The sequence below is a fragment of the Globicephala melas genome, chromosome 16, assembly GCF_963455315.2.
Source record: "Globicephala melas chromosome 16, mGloMel1.2, whole genome shotgun sequence".
NCBI classification, from domain to species: Eukaryota; Metazoa; Chordata; class Mammalia; order Artiodactyla; family Delphinidae; genus Globicephala; species Globicephala melas.
Window position 1 is genome coordinate 25,423,072 of NC_083329.1, and position 25,997 is coordinate 25,449,068.

General features: G+C 40.2%; 1 protein-coding gene and 1 pseudogene across 3 annotated transcripts in view; one reads left to right on the plus strand and one right to left on the minus strand.

Moving 5' to 3' along the window:
• Positions 1 to 25,997, minus strand: part of CNNM2 (cyclin and CBS domain divalent metal cation transport mediator 2) — a 139,737-nt gene that overhangs the window by 60,974 nt on the left and 52,766 nt on the right. The window lies entirely within an intron of this gene.
• On the plus strand, positions 18,223 to 18,885 carry LOC132593626 (ubiquitin-ribosomal protein eS31 fusion protein-like; annotated as a pseudogene).

The following is a 25,997-nucleotide window of genomic DNA, read 5'->3' on the forward strand; positions in this document are numbered from 1 at the left end:
TTCCAATGATACCTAGGCAACTGTAACATATAAAATCTCTCAGACATTGCTGGTATAAGTGTTAAGTACTTTAACTTCACTGGAGGTCAATTTGGCCAAATCTACCAAAACTGCAGACATTCCTTGACTTATCAATTCTATTTCTAGGAATTCATCCTACAGATAAACTTACACAAGTGTAAAATGATGTATGGGGCTTCCCTGGTGGCGCAGTGGTTAAGAATCCGCCTGCCAATGCAGGGGACACGGGTTCAAGCCCTGGTCTGGGAAGATCCCACATGCCGCGGAGCAACTAGGCCCGTGAGCCACAACTACTGAGCCTGCGCGTCTGGAGCCTGTGCTCTGCAACAAGAGAGGCCGCGATAGTGAGAGGCCCGTGCACCGCGATGAAGAGTGGCCCCCGCTTGCCACAACTAGAGAAAGCCCTCGCACAGAAACGAAGACCCAACACAGCCAAAAGTAAATAAATAAATAAAATTAAAAAGTAACTGTACCATTTAAAAAAAAAGGAATCTTTTTTAATCTGATGAAGGATATCTACATAAAATCTACAGCAAACATCATCCTTAACGGTGAAATAGTAAAAGCTTTCCCCCAAAATGGAAAATAAGACAAGGATACCCATTATTTCTTTTATTCAACACTATACTGGAGATCCTAAGCAGCACATTTAGGCGAAAAAACAAACAGTATACAGTTTGGAAAGGAAAGAAATAAAACTCATTATTTGCATGACATGATTGAGTTCACACACACAAAAAATCCACAACAATCTATAAACAATGAAAATTAAGTGAATTTACCAATATGTTTGATTAAAGGTCAATATACAAGTCAATTATTCTACATATCAACTACCAACAATTCCAAAAATAGAACCATTTACAACAGCATTTACAAATGAAATATTTAAGAATAAACTAGCAAAATAAAACCTCTACACAGAAAACTACAAGTGTTATTGAAAGAAATTAAAGACTACATCAATAACAGAGGGTGATATACCATGTTCAGAGATTTGAATGTTGTAAAGACATCAGTTCTTCCTCAAACTGATCTCTGGAGTCAATACAATCCCAATGAAACTTCCAGCAGGTTCATGTATGTGGAAACTGATATTAATTATAAAATTTAGATGAATATGCAAAGGTCCAAGAAAAGCTGAGTCAGTGTTGAAGAAGAAATACAAAGTTCAAGGACTTAATTAGCATATTAGCAAGTATCAAGTCTCATACAAAACTGAAGTAATTAGGAGTATGGTACTGGCACAGAGAAACTGATCAGTGGAACAGAACAAACAAACATAGACAAAGGAATCTTATAAAATGCTGGTAGGAATGTAAACTGACACAATTACTTTGAAAACTGTTTGGCATTATTTACTAAAACTGAATGTAAGTATATCCTAAGACCTTGCTACTCAAAGTGTGGTCCAGAACCAGTACAGCTGGAATTCCCTTAAGCTTGTTAAAAATGCAAGCCCCATCCCAAATCTACTGAAGCAGAATGTGCATTTTAACAAGACCCCCAGGTGATTGATGTGCACAGGACAGTTTGAGAAGCACTGCCCTAGGATCCATCAATTTCATTCACTGGTATACATATGCCCATCAGAAATGCATACAGATGTCCACCAAGAGACATGTACAAGAGTATTTATAATAGCACTATTAATAGCCAAAACCAAAAACTGCCCCAATGCTGAACAATGGAAAGAGTAAGTTGTGGGGTAATCACAAAATAGAGTACTATTCAGCAATGAGAAGGAACACTCGTAACTACAACTCACAAATACAATGCTGCATAAAAGAAGCAGACCAAAAGAATACACCTGGTATGTTTTAATTTACATGAAATACAAAAAAAGGAAAAACTATCAATGCTGAAGTCAGGGCAGTGGTTATGACCTTTAGGTGACGTGGGACCATTATTCCCTCTTAGTTACTATTTCTTGATATGCATAGTTTTACATGGGTGGGAAAATCCATCAAGCTGTATATATACTTGCATTTTGTGTACTTTCTGTATATATGTTATACTTTTTAAAACTTTCATTAAGAAGTACCAGAAGGTTAAATGGGTCAACTATATAGAAAATGTATTCTCTCTCAATAAATCTGTTTTGTTTTTTTTTTTAAGTTCTGGAAGGAAATACACTAAAATCTAAATAGTTATCTCTGGGAGATAAGATTTATAATGGTTTTCTTTTGTTTACTCTTCTAAGTTTCTCATTTCTTACTTTCTACCAGTAAGGACACTAATTTAATAAGTTATTTTACAAATTTTTGTGGAGGAAGATTGGGAGATTATCCCTAGTGGTGACCTCCCAAGGGTTTCAGTGACACTGGGAAACCATTCAAAAACTAAGTAATTCTTACTATAACTGAATAAAAACATTTTACTTCTAAAATCTAATTTATGGCACCTACATACAAGGCAAACTGAAACAAAATTTATTCTATGAATTACCATAATGTTTTCTAGTTTTCAAAAAGTTCCTAAAGAAAAGAGGAACCCAGCTAGTTTAGTAGAGAAAATACAAACAAAATTTCAATGACTCAAGTTGAGCTCTGTGGTGTTAGAAAAAATTTTAACCAGAAATATGTTACTTTTATATTGTTAAGCTATAGATATCTTTTCATGTCAATATTTTAAAATCTACCTTATCCTCTCCCCTCTTTTTTTTTAAACAGCTATGAGACATAATTCACAGGCCATACATTTCACCCAAAGTATACAATTCAATGGTTTTTAGTATAGAGTTGTATGACCATCACCACTATCTAAAACTGCAGAACTTTTTCATCACCCCCAAAAGAAACCCATACCAATCAGCAGTCACTCCCATGTCTCCCAACCCCTTACCCCCACCATTAGGCAAGTATTAATTCACTTTCTGTCTCTACAGATTTGCCTATGCTGGACATTCAACAATTTTTCGTAGTTTACTGAGTACAAGTTTTACAATTCTTTTGTTAAATATAATATACTCCTAAGTATTCTATTGTCAATAAAATTTTCTTAATTTCATTGTTGATTGTTCATTGTGAATGCATAGAAATACAAGTGACTTTCCTATACTGTTGCTCTTGTATCCTCCCTGCCATCCCGCTAAATTCATTTATTAATTCTAATAGTTCTGTAGTGGATTCCTTAGGATTTTCTACATACAAGATCGTGTCATCGGCAAACATAGTGCTACTTCCTCCTTTCCAATCTGGGTACCTACCTTATCCTTCTTTAGGGGCTACACATTATTCCTCTTTTTTTTTTTTTTTTTTTCTTGCGGTACACGGGCCTCTCACCATCGTGCCCTCTCCTGTCGTGGAGCACAGGCTCCGGACGCGCAGGCTCAGCGGCCATGGCTCACAGGCCTAGCCGCTCCACGGCATGTGGGATCTTCCCGGACCGGGGCACGAACCCACGTCCCTTGCATCGGCAGGCGGACTCTCAACCACTGCGCCACCAGGGAAGCCCAAGGGGCTATAGATTATTCATCACACATTGATTTTTTTCTTTTTTTGGCTGCGTTGGGTCTTCGTTGCTGCGTGCAAGGGCTACTCTTCATTCACCACAACTAGAGAAAGCCCCCACGCAGCAACGAAGACCCAACACAGCCAAAAATAAATAAATATTTTGTTTTTTAAGAAGAGGGCTTCCCTGGTGGCGCAGTGGTTAAGAATCCGCCTGCCAATGCAGGAGACATGGGTTCGAGCCCTGGCCCAGGAAGATCCCACATGCCACGGAGCAACTAAGCCCATGCGCCACAACTACTGAGCCTGCACTCTAGAGCCCATGAGCCACAACTACTGAGCCCACGTGCCACAACTACTGAAGCCCACTCACCATAAAGCCCATGCTCTGCAACGAGAAGCCACCGCAATGAGAAGCCCGTGCACTGCAACGAAGAGTAGCCCCCGCTCATCGCAACTAGAGAAAGCCCGCGCACGGCAAGGAAGACCCAAAGCAGCCAAAAATAAATAAAATTTATTTTTTAAAAAAAGATATTAATGTGATGGTAATGTGTGATGAATAAGCTGTCTTAAAGACCATCCTGCCTAGAGGCAACACAGTATTTTTCAAGTTCCTTGAAGTTGTTCACTCTGAATCAGCATACACACATTAAGGATACATGTTAATTTCTAGAACAAAATAGTAGCCTAGGAATAATATAATACTCACATGGGGTTACATTTGATAGCGAAAGAAAAGAGTGGAAAGTACTTATCTTTAGGGGTATTAAGTAGCTTGTCAATTATGCATATTGATGCAGTTAGCCAGGTCATTCTAATTTCCTTTGCTACTACACTAAATAAAGCCCTGATGGGCTTCCTTGCTCTAGATGCTGGTAAAACTACTCTGCAAATGTAAGTATGCATTCACTGAGCTCCCATCCCACTGCCTGAAGTCACATGTGCATTATGAGTAAGAAAGCCACAAATGGGGCTTCAGTATAAATAAGGAAATAATCTTGTTTTTACATAAGCACTCATGAAAATGTTTTTCTAAAAGCCAACTAGGTGGGTACAATTTTATGGGGCATCAAAATAGATTTTACAAACTCTCTATAACTTAGAGATATCCAGAAGCAGGGGGAAAAAATAAAACTTGAATGCTGACCTAAGGCTATAAAGGTGGTATATGTCCTGTGTAGTACAAGCCACGTTAAATATATGATGTTTTATGCTCAAGGAGATATCTGTTCTAAACCTTCATGTAGTCTAGGGGTAATGTCACTATTCTTTTATTCTTTCAGTGTTTTATTCTTTTAGTTGCTACATATTATGATATACTCAGCCATTTTTTTTTAAGGGAGAGGAAATGAACTATAAAATCATGTTAGAAATCTAATGGGACTGCCAGGGGCTTCCCTGGTGGTGCAGTGGTTAAGAATCCGCCTGCCAATGCAGGGGACAAGGGTTCGAGCCCTGGTCTGGGAAGATCCCACGTGCCACGGAGCAACTAAGCCCACGAGCCACAACTACTGAGCCTGTGCTCTAGAGCCCACGAGCCACAACTACTGAGCCCGTGTGCTACAACTACTGAAGCCTGCGTGCCTAGAGCCCGTGCTCCGCAACAAAGAGAAGCCACCGCAATGAGAAGCCTGAACACTGCAATGAAGAGTAGCCCCCACTCACCGCAACTAGAGAAAGCCTGCACGCAGCAATGAACACCCAATGCAGCGAAAAATAAATAATTTTTTTAAAAACAAGAAATCTAATGGGACTGCCAAGAAAAGTAAGCATATCCTTCTTGCTTAATATTGTAGCTTTATCTCTGGATGAAATACATTACATTGATTAGAAACTTCATACAGGATCACACAATGGTACCTTTCATCTATACTATATGGGTCTTTTTCCTGAACTGCTTTTTCATAGAAATTATGCTTTACAAATATTTAAACAATTTAAATACAGCTGGTCTATAGCATGTGAAATTTACATTTTAGATGCTGCACGTGTAAATATTAAAACCAAAACACTAGACTTCACATCTGTTTTTCCATTATATTTAAATTGTTCATCAGAATTTGAAACAAACTTTTACATACACTCAGTATCTAAATTATAAGCAGGTTGTATTCCTATGTTTCTAAATCAGAAGTAAAATTTCCCAGAGGAATAATGTCATAAATTGTGATAAGATTTTTCATAAAAACCTGTTTATTAGAGTTGCTAAAAGCTACTATGTAAAATACAGTATCGGACTCAGCAATAATATTGAGTCAATAAACTTCTGTGGGCTTAGTAACCTAAGCATTAATTGTGATAAAATGGAACGTTATTTTTAATACTTAGCAAAGGCATTATTTTTTAAGATATTTTAAAAATAATTTGACTTTTGTTCCCCCTTTACACTCATTTTTTTCAGATCTAATTATAGTCTTTTAATGCTTTGAGAAGAAATACAAATAAATTCAGGGATACTTTGGAAGAATAATAGGTTATACAGCAAGTGCTGAGATAATCTCAAGCTGATGAGCTTACAGGTCAGCTTTATTTATTTATTTTTTAACACCTTTATTGGAGTATAATTGCTTTACAATGGTGTGTTAATTCCTGCTGTATAACAAAGTGAATCAGCTATACATATACACACATCCCCATATCTCTTCCCTCTTGCGTCTCCCTCCCTCCCACCCTCCCTATCCCACCCCTCTAGGTGGTGACAGAGCACCGAGCTGATCTCCCTGTGCTATGCGGCTGCTTCCCACTAGCTATCGGTTTTACATTTGGTAGTTCACACTCATTTTTAAATTGATTTGATGAGGTCCTCAATGTCTATAATGTCAATGCTAAGAAAAAACATAGAAAGAAGTAAACTAATACAATAGCAGTTAATTGGAAAAAACATAAATAATATTATTTCCTTCACGGGGAAAAAGCAAAGTAAGTTGAAACTTTAGGAACACAACTTTTCTTCTTTACCCCTTTTGCTATGGCTATGACCACACGGCAATAACAAAACTGAAGAATGTGCATAAGCACATGGTGGTAATGTTCATGCAAGATGTTCATGAGTCATGCGCTTCCTGTATTTCAGAGTGCCTGTACTATATTTCTTCAATGGTATTTCAAATTCAAACATAAAAATCTTTATCTTCTATTTGGGGGTACATTAAATATCAGTGGATTCATTGTATATGGTCAGATAAACAATTACTTACTATCATGAAAACACTCATTTTCTGGGCTTCCCTGGTGGCGCAGTGGTTAAGAATTCACCTGCCAACGCAGGGGACACGGGTTCGAGTCCTGGTCCAGGAAGATCCCACATGCTGCAGAACAACTAAGCCCATGCACCACGACTACTGAGCCTGCGCTCTGAAGCCCATGAGCCACAACTACTGAGCATGCGTGCTACAACTACTGAAGCCTGCGCACCTAGAGCCCGTGCTCCGCGACAAGAGAAGCCACCACAATGAGAAGCCCGCGCACCGCAGCAAAGAGCAGCTCCCGCCCGCCGCAATTAAAGAAAGCCCGCACACAGCAAAGAGGACCCAACACAGTCAAAAATAAAGATAAAATAAATTTAAAAAGAAAAACAAACAAAAAACCCCACTCATTCTTACTTTCAAGAAGACATTTATTTACCTCATCTACATTTCCAGATGCTCAGTGAGGTTTTTCCACTCAGGTGACAAGAACACTTCTCATCTCTGTTCTTTAAGAAATATTTGGCTTCAAAATGAAGAACAAACATACAACAACGTAACCTGAAACCTAGTCATTCCTTTCCCCTGGCATTAAGTAACTTGGATTTGCCTTGTAATAACAGGTTACTGAGGGAATATGGTGCAATGTTCCTTAACTGAAGCATCAGCTCTCCAGGCCAGGCGCACACGGCTCCTAACAGGGCTTGTTTGTACAATCTGCTCCCTTTGCCCTGTGAACCTAGGGCTACTGCAGCCCTCCCAATCACTTCCCTACAACATGCCTTAGCAAATGCTCAACCTCACTTTTACTTTCTCTTTTCCCACTACCTTACTTTTACTGCTTATCCTAAATGGATCATTTGGTCATTCTGTTTCTTTATACTTTACTACCTATTTTCGTGAGTGGGCCCTACAACTAGAAAATACCCCTCATGAACAAAGACTCACCTGAAGCTATCATCAAATTTTTAATGTTTCAATATTCATACAAAGGTGTTATTTTTCCAAATAGACTAGAAATCCAGCACTGTGCTGTTTATCTCTTTTGCAATGGAGTGATATGGGGTCTAATTCCCTTCCCCTTGTGTCTAGGCTGACCCTACTGACTTACCAGTAAACAAAAGAATGAGCAGAACTGATGCAATTTCTGAGACTAGGTCAGAAGAACCTTAGCAGTTTCTTCTGGTTCTCTAGGGATGTTTGATCTCTAGACAGGCCATCTCCAAAAGTTCCCAGCGCAGATTCTCCCTCTCAGAATACAGCCAGCAGGCGTACAGATTCAAGTTACATAGAGAGGCCATGTATAAGTGCTCCCGTCAGCAGTTTCAGCTGAGCAGCGCCTTCAAGTCATCCCAGCCTGGACACTAGACACGTGAGTAAAGAAGTCTCCAGATGATTCTGGCCTCCAGCTGTTTGACTCTGCCTTTCAAGTCTTCTCAGCTAAAACCCTAGACTTCGGAGTACAGAGCAAGCCATCCCTGTTATGCCGTGTCTGAAATCCACAGAATCTGTGGGTATGATAAAATGATTATTTTTTAAACCACTAACATTTGAGGGTACTTTGTTACACGGCAACCAATAACTGTAATAGAGTTCCCAGTTAATGAATTCCAGAAAGAAAATAGAGAAAAGAGAAGAAAACTAGCAAAGTAGTATTTAGAAAGAACATGCATCTTCAAATTAAAATGGCCTACCAATGGCCAATACAACAAATTTAAAAGATTTATGTCAAGACATATTGCAGTCTTTCAAGATCAAGTATAAAATCAGTCCTCTAGGGCTTCCCTGGTGGCGAAGTGGTTGAGAGTCCGCCTGCCAGTGCAGGGGACACGGGTTCGTGCCCCGGTCTGGGGAGATCCCACATGCCGCGGAGCGGCTGGGCCCGTGAGCCATGGCCGCGGAGCCTGCACGTCCGGAGCCTATGCTCCGCAACAGGAGAGGCCACAACAGTGAGAGGCCCATGTACCGCGCAAAAAAAAAAAAAAAAAAAAAAAATCAGTCCTCTACATTGGAACAAGAATTAGGATAAGACTGGCCTCCTCACCATTAAGACTGGATACTAGCAGGGCTTCCCTGGTGGTGCAGTGGTTAAGAATCCATCTGCCAATGAAGGGGACATGGGTTTGAGCCCTGGTCCGGGAAGATCCCAAATGCCGTGGAGCAACTAAGCCGTGCGCCACAACTACTGAGCCCGTGCACCTAGAGTCCATGCTCTGCAACGAGAAGCCACCGCAATGAGAAGCCTGAGCACCATAACAAAGAGTAGACCCCGCTCACCGCAACTAGAGAAAGCCCGCGCACAGCAACAAAGACCAACACAGCCAAAAATAAATTAAATTTAAAAAAAGACTGGATGCTAGCAGACAATAAAGCAATCCATCAAAAGTCTCAGGGAAAATTTTTTCAACCTAGAATTTCACACCCAACTAGCCATTACATGTACAGGCTGAATAAAAGGACTCAAAGTGTACTTTCTTCACATCTTTCAATAAGATGGTCCTTAAGGATATATTCCATCATTATCAGGGAGTATGTCAAGAAAGGAGGAAATACGGGATTCAGGAAACAAGCAAGGAAAGCAATAATGGGAATTCACAGGGTGATAACTAGAAGTAAATGCCTAAAGAGTAATCAGTCTCGTCTGGAGCAACAATGGGCTCCAGGGAGGTTTCAGGGAGGAAGGGAGAGTAGAACTCAGTAGATTATATAATGAAATGGAGAGATTGAAAATAATTGACAATATAATAAAGGCAAGCACCTCAAAGAACAAGAAAAGCAGAAAAAAAGACACTATACAGGGCTTCCCTGGTGGCTGCAGTGGTTAAGGATCCGCCTGTCAACGCAGGGGACACAGGTTTGAGCCCTGGTCTGGGAAGATCCCACATGCTGCAGAGCAACTAAGCCCATGCACTACAACTGCTGAGCCTGAGCTCTAGAGCCCACGAGCCACAACTACTGAGCCCGCACGCCTAGAGCCCATGCTCTGCAACAAGAGAAGCCACCACAATGAGAAGCCCGCACACCAAAACAAATAGTATCCCCCACTCGCCACAACTAGAGAAAGCCCGCACACAGCAACGAAGACCCAACACAGCCAAAAATAAATAAATAAAAAATAAGACACTATACAAGAAAGGAAATGTAATCAAGGTACAGTACTAGGATGAGAAGTGAACAGTATTTATACAGTCATAATAATGTAAGTGATTTATTGATTTGTATATAGGTTGAATCTAAGACAACCGTAGTTACCTTACAGAATGAAATCAAAATCTCACCAGCTTTGATAATATATTGATAAAAGTCCTTTACTTTTAATAACAAAATGTAAAAAGACTCCACAAATTGGAATTATAAGAGGGAAGATGAAAAAAAGGTAGAGGCACTACTGTTCTAACTATTGAAAACAGAAAAAAATAACTGATAAAACCAAACTTTAGTTTTTTGAAAAGGTCAAAAAAATTGCTAAATCTCTAGCAAGAGTAACAAAGAGAAAAACATAACACAAATTTTATCAGGAATGAAAAGAGGGAATTTCATTACAGACATTAAAAAGTTAATAAGACATTAAAAGAAGAGAATACTACAAACAATGCTACAACACATAAATTCAACAATTTAGGTGAAAGAGGCCAATTCCTTAAACTTCAAACTAGCAAAACTCATCCAAGATGAAATAAATAACCCTAACATTTAACAAAATTTAATTGTAGATAAAAACCTTCTGTTTTTATCTCTTTATCCAGATATAGAGAACTAGTGGTTACCAGTGGGGAGAGGGTAGTGGGGAAGGGGCAATATAGGGGTAGGGAATTAAGAGGTACAAACTGTTAGGTATAAAATAAGCTACAGAGCTTCCCTGGTGGCGCAGTGGTTAAGAATCCGCCTGCCAACACAGGGGACACGGATTCGAGCCCTGGTCTGGGAAGATCCCACATGCCGCAGAGCAACTAAGCCTGTGCACCACAACTACTGAAGCCCATGTGCCTAGAACCCATGCTCTGCAACGAGAAGCCACCACAATGAGAAGCCCACACACTGCAATGAAGAGTAGCCCCCGCTCGCCGCAACTAGAGAAAGCCCGCGCTCAGCAACAAAGACCCAATGCAGCCAAAAATAAAATAAATTTTAAATAAATAAAATAAGCTACAAAAATATACTGTACAACATGGGGAATGTAGCCAATATTTTACAGTATCTATAAATGGAGTATAACCTTTAAAAATTGTGAATCACTATATCATACACCTGTAACTTATAAAATATTATATAGCAACTATACTTCAGTTAAAAAAACAACAACAACAACATTCTGGAGAAAAAATCTCCAGGCCCCTATGATTTCACTGGTGAATTCTATCAAACATTTAAAAACGTAACACTAAATATATATAATCTCTACAGAAAATATAAGAGGTAGGTACCCTTCGCATCTTACGAGACCAGCATCAACCTGATTCCAAAGCCAGACCAAAACACTAAAGTAAAACTACAGACAAGTATCCCTTCCTTATAAACTTATATGCAAAATTTCTCAACATAATACAGTCAGCCTTCTTTATCGGTGGGTTCCACATCTGAATTCAATTAACTGTGGATCAAAGATTTCAGGAGAATTCTATCAAACATTTAGAGAAGAGCTAACACCTATCCTTCTCAAACTCTTCCAAAATATAGCAGAGGGAGGAACACTCCCAAACTCATTCTACAAGGCCACCATCACCCTGATACCAAAACCAGACAAAGATGTCACAAAGAAAGAAAACTACAGGCCAATATCACTGATGAACATAGATGCAAAAATCCTCAACAATATACTAGCAAACAGAATCCAACAGCACGTTAAAAGGATCATACACCATGATCAAGTGGGGTTTATCTCAGGAATGCAAGGATTCTTCAGTATATGCAAATCAATCAATGTGATACACCATATTAACAAATTGAAGGAGAAAAACCATATGATCACCTCAATAGATGCAGGGAAAGCTTTCAACAAAATTCAACACCCATTTATGATAAAAACCCTTCAGAAAGTAGGCATAGAGGGAACTTTCCTCAACATAATAAAGGCCATATATGACAAACCCACAGCCAACATCGTCCTCAATGGTGAAAAACTGAAACCATTTCCACTAAGATCAGGAACAAAACAAGGTTGCCCTCTCTCACCACTATTATTCAACACAGTTTTGGAAGTTTTAGCCACAGCAATCAGAGAAGAAATAAAAAGAATCCAAATCGGAAAAGAAGAAGTAAAGCTGTCACTGTTTGCAGATGACATAATACTATACATAGAGAATCCTAAAGATGCTACCAGAAAACTACTATAGCTAATCAATGAATTTGGTAAAGTAGCAGGATACAAAATTAATGCACAGAAATCTCTTGCATTCCTATACACTAATGATGAAAAATCTGAAAGTGAAATTAGGAAAACACTCCCATTTACCATTGCAACAGAAAGAATAAAATATCTAGGAATAAGCCTACCTAAGGAGACGAAAGACCTGTATGCAGAAAATTATAAGACACTGATGAAAGAAATTAAAGATGATACTATATATACTACCCAAAGCAATCTACAGATTCAATGCAACCCCTATCAAACTACCAATGTCATTCTTCACAGAACTAGAACAAAAGATTTCACAATTTGTATGGAAACACAAAGGACCCCGAATAGCTAAACCAGTCTTGAGAAAGAAAAACGGAGCTGGAGGAATCAGGCTCCCGGACGTCAGACTATACTACAAAGCTACAGTAATCAAGACAAGATGGTACTGGCACAAAAACAGAAATATAGATCAATGGAACAGGACAGAAAGCCCAGAGATAAACCCACGCACATATGGTCACCTTATCTTTGATAAAGGAGGAAAGAATATAGAGTGGAGAAAAGACAGCCTCTTCAATAAGTGGTGCTGTGAAAACTGGACAGCTACATGTAAAAGAATGAAATTAGAACACTCCCTAACACCATACACAAAAATAAACTCAAAATGGATTAAAGAACTAAATGTAAGGCCAGACACTATCAAACCCTTACAGGAAAACATAGGCAGAACACTATGACATAAATCACAGCAAGATCCTTTTTGACCCACCTCCTAGAGAAATGGAAATAAAAACAAAAATTAACAAATGGTACCTCACGAAACTTAAAAGCTTTTGCACAGCAAAGGAAACCATAAACAAGACGAAAAGACAACCCTCAGAATGGGAGAAAATACTTGCAAATGAAGCAAGTGACAAAGTATTAATCTCCAAAATTTACAAGCAGCTCATGCAGCTCAATATCAAAAAAACAAACAACCCAATCCAAAAATGGGCAGAACACCTTTTGGTTTTTGTTTTTTGTTTTTGTCTCAAACAACTCACTGAAGTGTCTCAAAGGAGATCAAGTTTTACCAAAATGAACCCTGCTTGAGTTAACTGGTCGAAGGGATGGATTCTGGCCCTCTCAGGATTCCTTCTCCAGTCAGAGTGGGGAACTGGTCCACGTGTTTACTGCTGGGTTCACTGCAGCATCCAACCCAAAAGGCACGAGAAGAAGAAAACGCAACGGGTGGAGCTGGGCTTGAGTCCAGCGTCACAGTCTGGCCCCTACTACACGAGGCTGCCCTGCGTGACGAAAGGCAGAAGTAGGGAGCTGAAGGACTCGGGAGGGGGCCGGGGAGATGTGAGGGAGTCTGGTGTTCCAGGTGAACGAGAAGAAAGGGGTTGGTCGAGGGTTTGGTGCTGCAGTCGGAAGATTTGCAAATGCTAACACATTCCCGTGTGAGGCACATCACCTTTTGTCAGTTATTGTGAATATGTGTATTTTAAGCAATAAGATTCAGCTGGTCAGACTTTTCTGGGCAGTCTCGGTGATGCATTTCCTGTGCTGTGATTGTTCTGAAGACGGAGTGGCTCTAACCACTGTGAGAAGCCCAAATAAAATCAATCCCCGAAAAAAGAAAAAAAATAGGCAGAAGACCTAAATAGACATTTCTCCAAAGAAGATATACAGATTGCCAACAAACACATGAAAGAATGCTCAACATCATTAATCATTAGAGAAATGCAAATCAAAACTACAATGAGATATCATCTCACACTGGTCAGAATGGCCATCATCAAACAATCTACAAACAATAAATGCTGGAGAGGGTGTGGAGAAAAGGGAACCCTCTTGCACTGTTGGTGCGAATGTAAATTGATACAGCCACTATGGAGAACAGTATGGAGGTTCCTTAAAAGACTAAAAATAGAACTACCATACGACCCAGCAATCCCACTACTGGGCATATACTCAGAGAAAACCATAATTCAAAAAGAGTCATGTACCAAAACGTTCATTGCAGCTCTATTTACAATAGCCAGGATATGGTAGCCACCTAAGTGTCCATCAACAGATGAATGGATCAAGATGTGGCACATATATACAATGGAATATTACTCAGTCATAAAAAGAAACGAAATTGAGTTATTTGTAGTGAGATGGATGGACCTAGAGTCTGTCATACAGAGTGAAGTAAGTCAGAAAGAGAAAAACAAATACTGTATGCTAACACATATATATGGAATCTAAAAAAAAAAGAAAAAAATGGTCATGAAGAACCTAGGAGCAAGACAGGAATAAAGACACAGACCTACTAAAGAATGGACTTGAGGATATGGGGAGGGGGAAGGGTAAGTTGGGACAAAGTGAGTGAGTGGTATGGACATATATACACTACCAAACTTAAAAATAGATAGCTAGTGGGAAGCAGCTGCATAGCACAGGGAGATCAGCTTGGTGCTTTGTGACCACCCAGAGGGGTGGGATAGCGAGGGTGGGAGGGAGGGAGACGCAAGAGCGAAGAGATATAGGCACATATGTATATGTATAAATGATTCACTTTGTTATAAAGCAGAAACTAACACACCATTGTAAAGCAGTTATACTCCAATAATGATGTTAAAAAAAAAAGATTTCAGGAAAAGAAAAGCAAAAAAATAACAAAACTTCAATTTCCTTCACACAGGCAACTATTTACACAGTATTTGCATTATATTTAAACTACTTATATAACATTTATATTGTATTAAGTATTATAAATAATCTAGAGATGATATAAAATATAAAGGAGAATGGCATAGGTTATATGCAAATACTACACCATTTTATATAAGGGACTTGAGCATCCTAGGATTTTGGTATCCATCGCGGTCTTGGAACCAATCCCCTGAGGATACCAAGGAATGATTGAATTAACAAACGTCTAGCCAAACCAGGCCAATAATCTACTCTGGCCATTGGAAATGTATGAAACACACCATCCTATATGGTGTGTTTCTACTATATGTTTTTTAATGCACACAAGTAGTAAATATAATTATCAAAAATCCAAATAGTATGGTAAGCTCAAAGGGGAGTACGCATTCATTCAATTAACAGTTTCTGAATATCAAGTTCTATAAGTCAGTTACAAATAAGCCAAGGACAATGTCCTAGAAGAAATGACTACCTAGAAAGGAGATACAGAAACGTGTGTTATATAGTCGTCTTTTGGTATGGGGGTGGGGTTGGTTCCAGCACACCACCCTCCGTACCAAAATCCAGGAATGCTCAACTACCTCATACAAAATGGCACAGTATTTGCATATAACCTAAGCACATCCTCCCTGATACTCTGTATCATCTCTAGATTATTTATAATACCTAATACATGTAAATGCTATGTAAACAGATGTAAATACAATATAAATGCTATGTAAATAGTTGCTAGCAAGCAGCAAAAATAAGTTTTGTTTCTTGGAAATTTCTGGAAATTTTTTGAATACTTTATACCCACCAGTTTGTTGCATACACGGATGGGGGACACATGGATTACCCATCTGCCACTATCAAAAATCCAACCTGGGGTACTTATACCTGGGAGGGTGCAATTATGATCCCCATTTTCTAGATCAGGGAACTGAAGGTTAGAGAGATCAACTAGATCTGCTCTAGATAGATTCCACAGCTGGAAAATGAGAGTGCCAAGGTTCAAATCCAGGGCCTGTGCTATTAACTACTGTGATTATGATGTGGCAGGCAAGAGAATCAGGGTCGGGCAAGGAATCACACTCCCACTCACAAGTGTGTAGACAGTGCACAGCTCAACCTCCCAGCCTTCCCCCGACACATACTCCCCCCTCCCATCCATTAGCACCCAAACAGAAAGGCAGAAAGGAATTGGAGCTGCTCCTCGTAAAGGATGCCCGCAACTGATGTGGGTACCAGAGCACAGTCTTTGGCAGATATGTTTACTTTGGAAGAAGAATGCCAAGCGACACAATTTCTGCCTTCAGAAAGCTTAGTCTAGTTTATACCCAAAGATCATGTCCTCAAATTGTCCGCAAATATGTGGTGTGCTCAGGGATTGTAATACATGTGCACATACACATCAGTGTGTGTATAGTAGATATAATAGTCATGTAAATGCACATGTATATGGAGAACAGTATAGATTTTCTCTAAAAAAAAAATCCTAGTAGCGCCATTCTACTTAATAACGTAATACTTCACAGCTGAGCTAAATGGACTCTCACCCTAGCTATGAGAATTTTTTTTTAAGTTTACTATGAGTATAACCAAGACTTTAAGGGTTACTGGTTAAACTATTAAGAACTCTTTCAAAGTAGCCTCAAGCACTTAGAAGTATCCATTTACATGCAAAACCAAGGCTCAGGTAATTGCAAATTCCTTAAGGATCATGCTAGGTAACATGTGATTTATGTTTCATGTACATGTGCACATACACACAAATGACAATATAACATTCCTTGAAAACTACTGTGTTTAAGATTTTAAGCTAGTTTAGACTGGCCTTCCCTCTACTCCCTCAAGTTAGTATGGCTTTACTACATATGATGGAATTTAAGAAATAAAGTAATGAAAATTCTAAGACCTAAGCAAACCAATTAGGAGAAAGTGGCATAACAGCATAATGGAAAACGTTAGATGTCACAGTTCAAATCCGGAGACCATATACCACAATTTTAAAACGAAGTAACCCCAAAGAATAAAAATATCCATTGTAATCAATATTTTATTTTCTTCAATTATTTCTATCCCATTTTAGCTAGAAAGGGTTTCATGAGGGAGAAGAGTAAACAAAGGGGGCACACTCTTTCAAAATTACAAATTTCCTAGGACCACAATGGAAAATATAAAAAGTTGGGTCTAAAGGGGTTCAGAACAAGCCTCCCAAAACTGTGCCATTTTTGCATGAGGCAATTGAGCTAAAGGCAATCAAGATCCTGCAGGTTCAGGAGAAACCTCTATCCCTCCCTTAACTACCTAGAAGAATTTATATTGGAGATTTATTTTTTAGAAAAGGTTATTATCTGAGAAATTTTATCTAAGTGGCCCCCATCCACATGGAGAACACACATCTAATCACCAGATGTCTACTCTTCTTGTCTGGTAAGTGACCCTCCTGTCCTTGGAGGCCCCAGACCCTTATCCCATTCCTTAGTTCAGGATGGCATGTATGCTTCCTTTTACCTTTCTGTCTCTCAGCCTCTCATGTATATGCAGTTCCCATACATAACAAATGTTTTTCTTCCAGTTTTAATGACATATACTTGACATACATACAGCACTGTGTAAGTTTAAGATGTACAGTATAATGATTTGACAGCATGAAACGATTATCACGAGATTAGTGAGCATCCACCATCTCACATAGATACAAATTAAAGAAACAGAAGAAGTTTCTTTCCTTGTGATGAGAATTCTTGATAGTAAATCCTAACAAGTTTCATATGTAACACACAGCAATGTTAATTATATTTATCATGTTGTACATTACATCCCTAGTACTTATTTTTCTGATAACTGGAAGTTGCTACCTTTTGATTGCCCTCATCCAATTCCTCTTCCCTCTCCCTCCCGCCTCTGGTAACCACAAATCTGATCTCTTTTTCTATGAATTTGTTTGTTTCTGAAATATAGTTGACCTAGGAACTAACATAGTTTAATACTACACAATAGTGATTTGATAATTCTAGACATTTCAAAAGGAGTACCACAATAAATCGTTATGATCTGTCACCACACAAAGATTTACATATATTCCCACATTGTACATTTCAAACCCGTGACTCACTTATTTTGCACTGGAAGTTTGTACCTGTTAATATCCCTTACTTATTTCTCCCCTCCCCACATCCCCATCCTATCCGGCAACCCAAAATTAAATTTGATTTTCTCCTGTTGATCTGACTCATGTCAATTTAATTCCTAGACCAGCCAGAAGAACCTAGAAGGGTAGAGGAGAGTTTTCTTCCTCCCTGACGGGTCTCAGTCTTGAAAAGACAGAGATCTTGTCTTACGCTCCAACAATAATGCAAATTCTCCATCTAGTTGGAGGATGGGGTAAAAAAAACAAGAAGGTGCATTTCTGCAAAGATCTTTAAAGTTCCACACCCTCAAACAACCCTTCAAGGCATGCACATTAAGGAAGGGACAGAGACATTCCCTCACACCTCACAAATCAAAAAGCGGGAAGGGTTAGAAAGAGGACCAAGATTACAGAGGAACTGCAGCCAAGATGCAGATTACTGTGATGACCATCACTCTGGAGGTTGAACCCTGGGATACAACAGAAAATGTAAAGGCCAAGATCCAGGATAAGAAAGGAATTCCTGGGCTTCCCTGGTGGCGCAGTGGTTGACAGTCCGCCTGCCGATGCAGGGGACGCGGGTTCGTGCCCCGGTCTGGGAGGATCCCACATGCCGCGGAGCGGCTGGGCCCGTGAGCCATGGCCACTGAGCCTGTGCGTCCAGAGCCTGTGCTCCGCAACCGGAGAGGCCAGAACAGTGAGAGGCCCGCGTACCGCAAAAAATAAAAAAATTAAATAAAGGAATTCCTCCTGATCAGCAGACTCCTTTGCTGGCCAGCAACTGCAAGATGGACTTTGCCTACAACATTCAAAGGAGTCCACTCTTCATCTGTGTGGAGACTTCGTGGTGGTGCTAAGAAAAGGAAGAAGTCTTACACCGCTCCCAAGAAAAGCAAGCATAAGAGAAAGAAGGCTAAGCTGGCTGTCCTAAAATAACGTGAGGTGGATGAGAACGGTAAAATCAGCCACCTTCGCAGGGAGTGCCCTTCAGAGGAAGGCGGTGCTGGAGTTTCCACGGCCAGCCACTTTGACAGACGCTATTGTGGCAAATGTGATCTAATCTATTGTTTCAAGAAACCAGAAGACAAGTAATTGTACACTGATTAACAAAGGACACGAGCTAGTAAACTAAAAAAAAAAAATTTACACAAAAAGTTTTGGTGAGGAGTGTTCTAGATTAGGAATTGGGCTTGTTCTCTCCTTCCCCCCTCACTGGCCTTGTGCCCTGTCCACCTGAAAGCCCAATGGACATGAAATGTAAGGGGCTGTGGTGACTGCTATTATAAATGACACGGGGGACTTCCCCGGTGGTCCAGGTGTTGAGACTCCACGCTTCCACTGAAGGGGACACGGATTTGATTCCTGGTTGGAGAACCAGAATCCCACGTGCTGCACAGTGCAGCCAAAAGAGTAAATAAATATATAAATGACACTATTCCTACCATACTAATAACCTTCAATGAGCCAGGAGCCCTAGAGTTCAACGAGTGAAGAGGACATTTAAAAAAACCCAAAGTGCCTTTAAGTGTTTCATTTTCTTAGTGTAGTTAGACATGACTCATTTCAACAAAGAGCTCACACAAAACAAGTATTTTTTCTTCCCTGGCACATCAGGCAAGCCTCAACTTTTAAAAATTTTATTTGCTGAAGTGGCCTCAGGAGAAAAAGGCGAGAAAAAAGAAGACCACAACTAAGGTTATAGACAAGGGAAAAGTTACTCACGAAAGCAAGAGTCACTTTCTTCAGGAGCTGTTCAAGATGACTGAAAAGATAATAAAAGGTTCCCCCGCTCATCCGGACATGCTGCCACAGGTTCAGCGACAGTGCTTTGCTTGTTTGTATGGACAGAAGTGATTCAGGGGAGAGGACTTTAAAAATACTCCTGCTTACCTAATGGAACTCAATGTTCAGAATGCTCATCTCATTCCTTTATCCATCTCCTCTCCTGGTTCACTCACCACAAACAAGGGCTGAGATCACTTCCCCGGCAGAAGGAGGGAGGGAGGGAAGATACTACTACATACTAATAATTTTATATTTTTGCTTTTCACCGTGGCACATGTATTTGGCAATGATCTCTGCAAACTTCTAAAAGCATTATAAAACTACAGTAAGGTGAATAATCACCATCAATTAACTCACCAATCCTAATAATGAATGGTCTCCCTTGACACTCTCCTTATCACTGTTTTTTGTTTTTGTTTTATGCCATGCTGCATGGCATGTGGGATCTTAGTTCCCAGACCAGGGATGGAACCCGTTCCCCCTGCAGTGGAAGCACGGAGTCTTAACCACTGGACCGCCAGGGAAGTCCCTCCTTATCACTGATATTAAAAAATTTTACACCAAATTCAGAAACTCTCAAATCTAGTTTTCAGCAATTAACACATGTTTAAGGACTTAGAGGGGGAGACCCTTACCATTTCAGGGTGTAAAAATATATCCTGAAGGTGACTGTTTTCAAGCCTCTGGAAATTTTTCAGTCACATGCACACCCCATAACCATCATTTTTTAGTCGTGTCTTCAGCTCAGTTTCAGTCACACTCACCTTACTCACTCCTATCCGAGCACACCCATGCTGAAGCCTCCCACTGTCATCCCAAGAAGACCCCTCTCTTTTCTATGATTTAGCACATGTCATACACTGCGATGTTGGGATCCCCTTCCTCAAGGGAAGGTCTCTTACTTCCCCCTCACATCTGGCACGGGCGGGCCTCAATGTTGCGGAACAGTGAATAAGCATTGTGTCCCCACCTCTGAGACACTGATTCACGTCCATCACGCTTTTCGCAAACTTGGCGGCAGATTCACGTTGTCTCTGCAGCCTTCTCTGATGGACCTGTTCTACACCAACCCTTCTGCTACTACCATCACCATCAAGCAGTCCTTCCGGCAACAGATACTCACTGAGCCTCTATCACAAGCCAGGCACTGCTCTCAGGCTGGAAACGAGGCAATGAACCAAACAGATAAAACTCCCTGCCCGCCTGGAGCATACATTCTAATAGGGGAGAAGGGGGGTGCCCTGGAAATCTCACATTCAATTTGAACTTCATTATAATTGAGTTGTTTTGAGTCTATATCGAGTCAAGTGACTGTCTAGACTCCTGTCGGAGATCTTCTGCAAAGATGGGTACCAACAACTCCTCCTAAACCTGCAGACATAGGACTACTCTTCCTGTCAGGAGGTAGACTCTTATTTCCTCTCTACCTGAACCTGAGCTGCCCTGTGACTTGATCGGCAGAATCATCAGAAGTGACTGCGGTGCCAGTTCTGGGCCTGGGCCCTAAGAGGCCTGACAGCTCCCGCTGCCTGGGAAACCAGGTACCATGTAAAGAAGCTCAGCCTATCCTGCCAGAGAGAAGGCCATGCGGAGAGAAGGCCCCGAGGATGAGAACCGTGGCGCTCCGGGTGACAGCCAGCATGAGGCCGCAGACACCTGAGTGAGGCCACCTCAGACCTTCCAGCCACCAAGTGAACGCAGCCCCGTGAGTGAGCCCAGCAAACATCACTGGAGCAGAGGTCACCCCCCATGATAAATTCCTGAACTTCCGCATCACGACCAATAAAATGGGGGTTGTTTCAAGCCACTAAATTTGGAGGGCCGGGAGGGGGAGTTGTTGTTAGGCAGCAACAGCTTAGCCTTAACAAGACAGTGCTCTTAACCAGAGCCAGGGGTGGCATCTTCTGCATGTTTCTAAGCCTTCATTATGTCCATTATGGTTAGGCAAAAAGGAAACATCCAGTCAAAATCTGACGAGGGAATATTCATAAAACTAAATGGGGGAGGGGATTCTGGGAAGATGCTGCAGTACGAAGCACCAGGAATCTATCTCCCACCTAGACAACAACTGCATTGGTAGAATCTGTCTCATCCAACCATTTTGGAACTTTGAAGGCTTGCAACTTCCACAGGAAGACTTAGATGGTAAATTGTGGTGAATGTCAGTCAATTTGGGCTCTTAGCACAGTAGGAGCTACCCATCCTCCATCCCCAGCCCCTTGGCAGACAACTGTGCATGTTTTCCTAGAACCACTGCCCACAGCTTGTGGGAGCTAGGGTGGGCAAAAAGGACCCTGTCCTCCAAATATCGGCATCTCTGCTCTGAGTGCTGCTTCTGATCACAGAGCGCAGACAAGAAGGTGGGCGGCCACTGTCACTGTGCCTTCCTGACCCTATTGCAGCCCCTTCCCTCTGGCTGAAATGACTTCCAGGGGGATTAAAAGGCCAGACCCCTTCTCCCCCTTCATATTTCACTTTTTCCCCTTTTGGAGCCAGACTTTAAAGACTAGGACATTTAAAAACAACTGCATATATGGAGAAAATTAGAAAGTGACTGTGTACGCCCAGGGAAAGGCTCAGAAAAGACCTGGGAAGACCTTCAGCTTACATCTCAGACTGATCCTCAGCAAAGAGACCGTCTACAACAATCAAAAACAAAAAACAAACAATAAGAAAAACAAGCAAACCTTAGGGAAGGGGGGAATCTGATTTCCAGAGTTACCACATTACTAAATTCAAAAGTCCAGTAAAATAAAATAAATCACAAGGCATACAAAGGAACAGCAAAGTATGGCTCACTCAAAGAAAAAGAAAACTATCAGAACTTCCCTGGTGGTCCAGTGGTAAAGAATCTGCCTTTCAACGCAGGGGACACAGGTGCGATCCCTGGTCGAGGAACTAAGATCCCACATGCTGTGGGGCAACTATGCCCGCGCACCACAACTACTGAGCTCACAGCCCTCAACTAGAGCCCATGTGCCACAAACTACAGAGCCCACGTGCTCTGGAGCCCACGTGCCACAACTAGATTAGAGAAAACCTACATGCCACAATTAGAGAGAAGCCCACGTGCCACAACGAAAGGTCCCACACGCCGCAACGAAAGGTCCCACACAGCCAAATAAATAAAAGAAAAAAATCAACAGATGCTGTCTCTGAAAAACACATAACGGCTGATACACTAGACAAAGACTTCAAAGTAACTGTCCTAAAGACGCCCAACAGACTAAAGGGAGATATGGAAAACGTCAAGAAAACAATGTGTGAACAAAATGGAAATATCAATAAAGAGATAGAAAACTTAGAAAGAACCAAAAGGAAATTCTGGAGCTGAAGAGTATTGATACATAGCTGAAATGAAAAATTCATTAGAAGGATTCAAAGGCGGATTTCAGCAGACAGAAGATTCAGCGAACTTGAAGATAGGACAATGGAAATTACTGAGTCTGAAGAAAAAAGGAACGGAAGAAAAGCCAATAGAGACTAAGGGACCCATGGGACATGATTTAGAAGACCAACATAAGCATAGTGGGAGTCACAGAAGGAGAAGAGAGAGAGAAAAGGGCAGAGAATATTTGAAGAAATAATGGCTGAAAATGTCCCAAATTTAATGAAATACATGAATATAAACATCCAAGGAGCTCAGTAAACTCCAAGTAAGAAGAACTCAGAGACCCACACCAAGACACATTATAATCAAACTTTCAAAAGACAAAGAGAATCTTGAAAGCACAATAGGAGTGACTCATCACATACAAGGGATCCTCAGTAAGATTATCAGACTTCTTGTCAGCAACTTCAGAGGCCACAAGACAATAGGTCGATATAGTCAAATGCTAGAAGAAAAAACTATCAAACGAGAATCCTATATCTGGCAAAACTGTTAAGAGTGAGGGAGAAATCGAGACTTTCCCAGATAAACAAAAGTTGAGGGGGTATGTGACCACTGGACCTGCCCTACAAAAAAATGCTCAAGGGGGTCCTGCAGGGTGAAATGAAAGGACACTAGACAGTATTTTGAAGCCTATAGAGAAATACAGATCTCAGTAAAGGTGAGTACATTGGTAATTGCAGAAGCTAGTATTATTGTAACAGTGGTTTGTAACTACACTTTTTCTACATGACTTAAGAGACCAATACATTTAAAGAAAAAAAAAAACTATCAGTGTAAAAGCTAGTATTACTGTAACTTAGGTTTCTCACTCCAAATCTTGTTTTCTACATAATTTGAGAAAGAATCATAACTTTGAATTTATAATTTTAAAGAATCATAACTTTGTTTTTGAGTGTACTATGTATAAAGATGTTAATTATCTGACATCACCAACCAAAAGGGGTGGGGAACAAAGCTGTAAAGACTCACATTACTGAAATCAGAAATGAAAGTGGGGACATTAGCACTGGTTCTACAGATATAAAAAGGATAGGAGTAAGGCTTCCCTGGTGGCACAGAGGTTGAGAGTCCGCCTGCCGATGCAGGGGCGCGGTTTCGTGCCCCGGTCCAGAAGGATCCCACATGCCGCGGAGTGGCTGGGCCCGTGAGCCCAGAGCCTGTGCTCCACAGTGGGAGAGGCCACAGCAGTGAGAGGCCAGCGTACCGCAAAAAAAAAAAAAAAAAAAAAAAAAAAAAGGAGTACTGTGAACAGTTGGATGCCAACAAATCATAACTAGATGAAATGGACAAACTCCTAGAGTCACAAAATCTACCGAGATTAAATCATGAAGAACTAGAAAATCTGACTATTCCTATAATTAATAAGGAGATTGAATCAGTAATCAAAAGTCTTCCAACAAAGAAAAGCCCTGGACCTGATGGCTTGACTGATGAATTCTACCAAACATTTAAAGAACTAACACCAATTCTTCTCTAATTTTTCCAGAAGACTGAAGAGGAGGGGATACTTCCAAACTCATTCTGTGAGGCCAGCATCACCTCGATACCAAATCTGGTCAGAGACACAACAAGAAAACTACAGACCAATATCCCTTGTGAACAGTGATGCCAAAACCTTCAACAAAATGCAGCAAACAGAAGTCAGCAGCATATTAAAAGGATTAAATACCATAACCAAGTGGGAAATGCAAGCATGGTTCAACAGACTTAACAAAAAAAAAAAAGTAATATGCCATTATCAACAGAATGAAGGAAAAAATTCCACACGATCCCTCAATAGATGTAGAAAAAGAATCTGATAGAATAACACCCTTTTATGATAAGAACACTCAAACTAGGAATAGAAGGAAACTACCTCAACATAATAAAAGCCATATGTGAAAAACTCACAAGAAACATCATACCCAATGGTCCAAGACTGAAAGCATTTCCTCTAAGATCAGGACCAAGGCAAGGATACCCACTTTCAGCATTTCTACTCAATACAGTACTGGAAGTTCTACCCAGAGCAATTAGGCTAGAAAAAGAAAGGCAACCAAATTGGAAAGGAAGAAGTAAAATTCTCTATTTGCAGATGATATGATCTTATATGTAAGAAAACCCTAGAGATTCCACACACCAAAAAAACTTAAAACTAACAAATTCAGTAAAGTAGCAAAATATAAAGCCAATGCAGAAAAATCAGTTGCATTTCTATATACAATGAACAATTTGAAAAGGAAACTACAAAAACAATTCTGTTCACAAAAACAATTCTATTCACAATAGTATCAAAAAGAATATGGAATTAATTTAACCACGAAGGAAAAAGATTGTACAATTACAAACACTGACAAAAGAAATTAAGGACATAAATAGAAACATCCCATGTTCATTAATTGGAAATCTTAATACTGTTAAGATGTCCATACTACCCAAAGCTACTACAGATTCAATGCAATTCCCACCAAAATCCCAATCATGTTTTTGGCAGATATAGAAAAAAAAAATCCTAAAATTCATATGGAATCTCAAAATGTCCCCAAGTAGCCAAAGCAATCTTAAAAAAGAACAAAACTTGAGGATATACTTCCTGAGTTCAAAACTTACCATAAAGCTACAGTAATAAAACCAGTGTGGTATTAGTGAACAGACAGACATATACACAAATGTAATCTACTAAAGAGCCCAGAAATGAACCCTTGCAATATGGACAAATGATTTTTTACAAGGGTGCCAAACCTTCAATGGGGAAAGGATATTATTTTCAACAAACAGGCCTGGGAAAACTGGATATCCACATGCAAGAGAATGAAGTTGGATCCTTATCTAACACCACATACAAAAATCAACTCAAAAAATGGATCTAGAACCTCAATATAAGCCCTACAAGTATAAAACTCTTAGAAGAAAATATAGGACAAAAGCTTCACAACATTAGATTTGGCAATAATTTCTTAGATATGACACCAGTGGCATAGGAAACGAGAAAAAAAGACAAATAGGACTTCAAGAAAACTAAAACTGATGTACATCAGAAGATAAT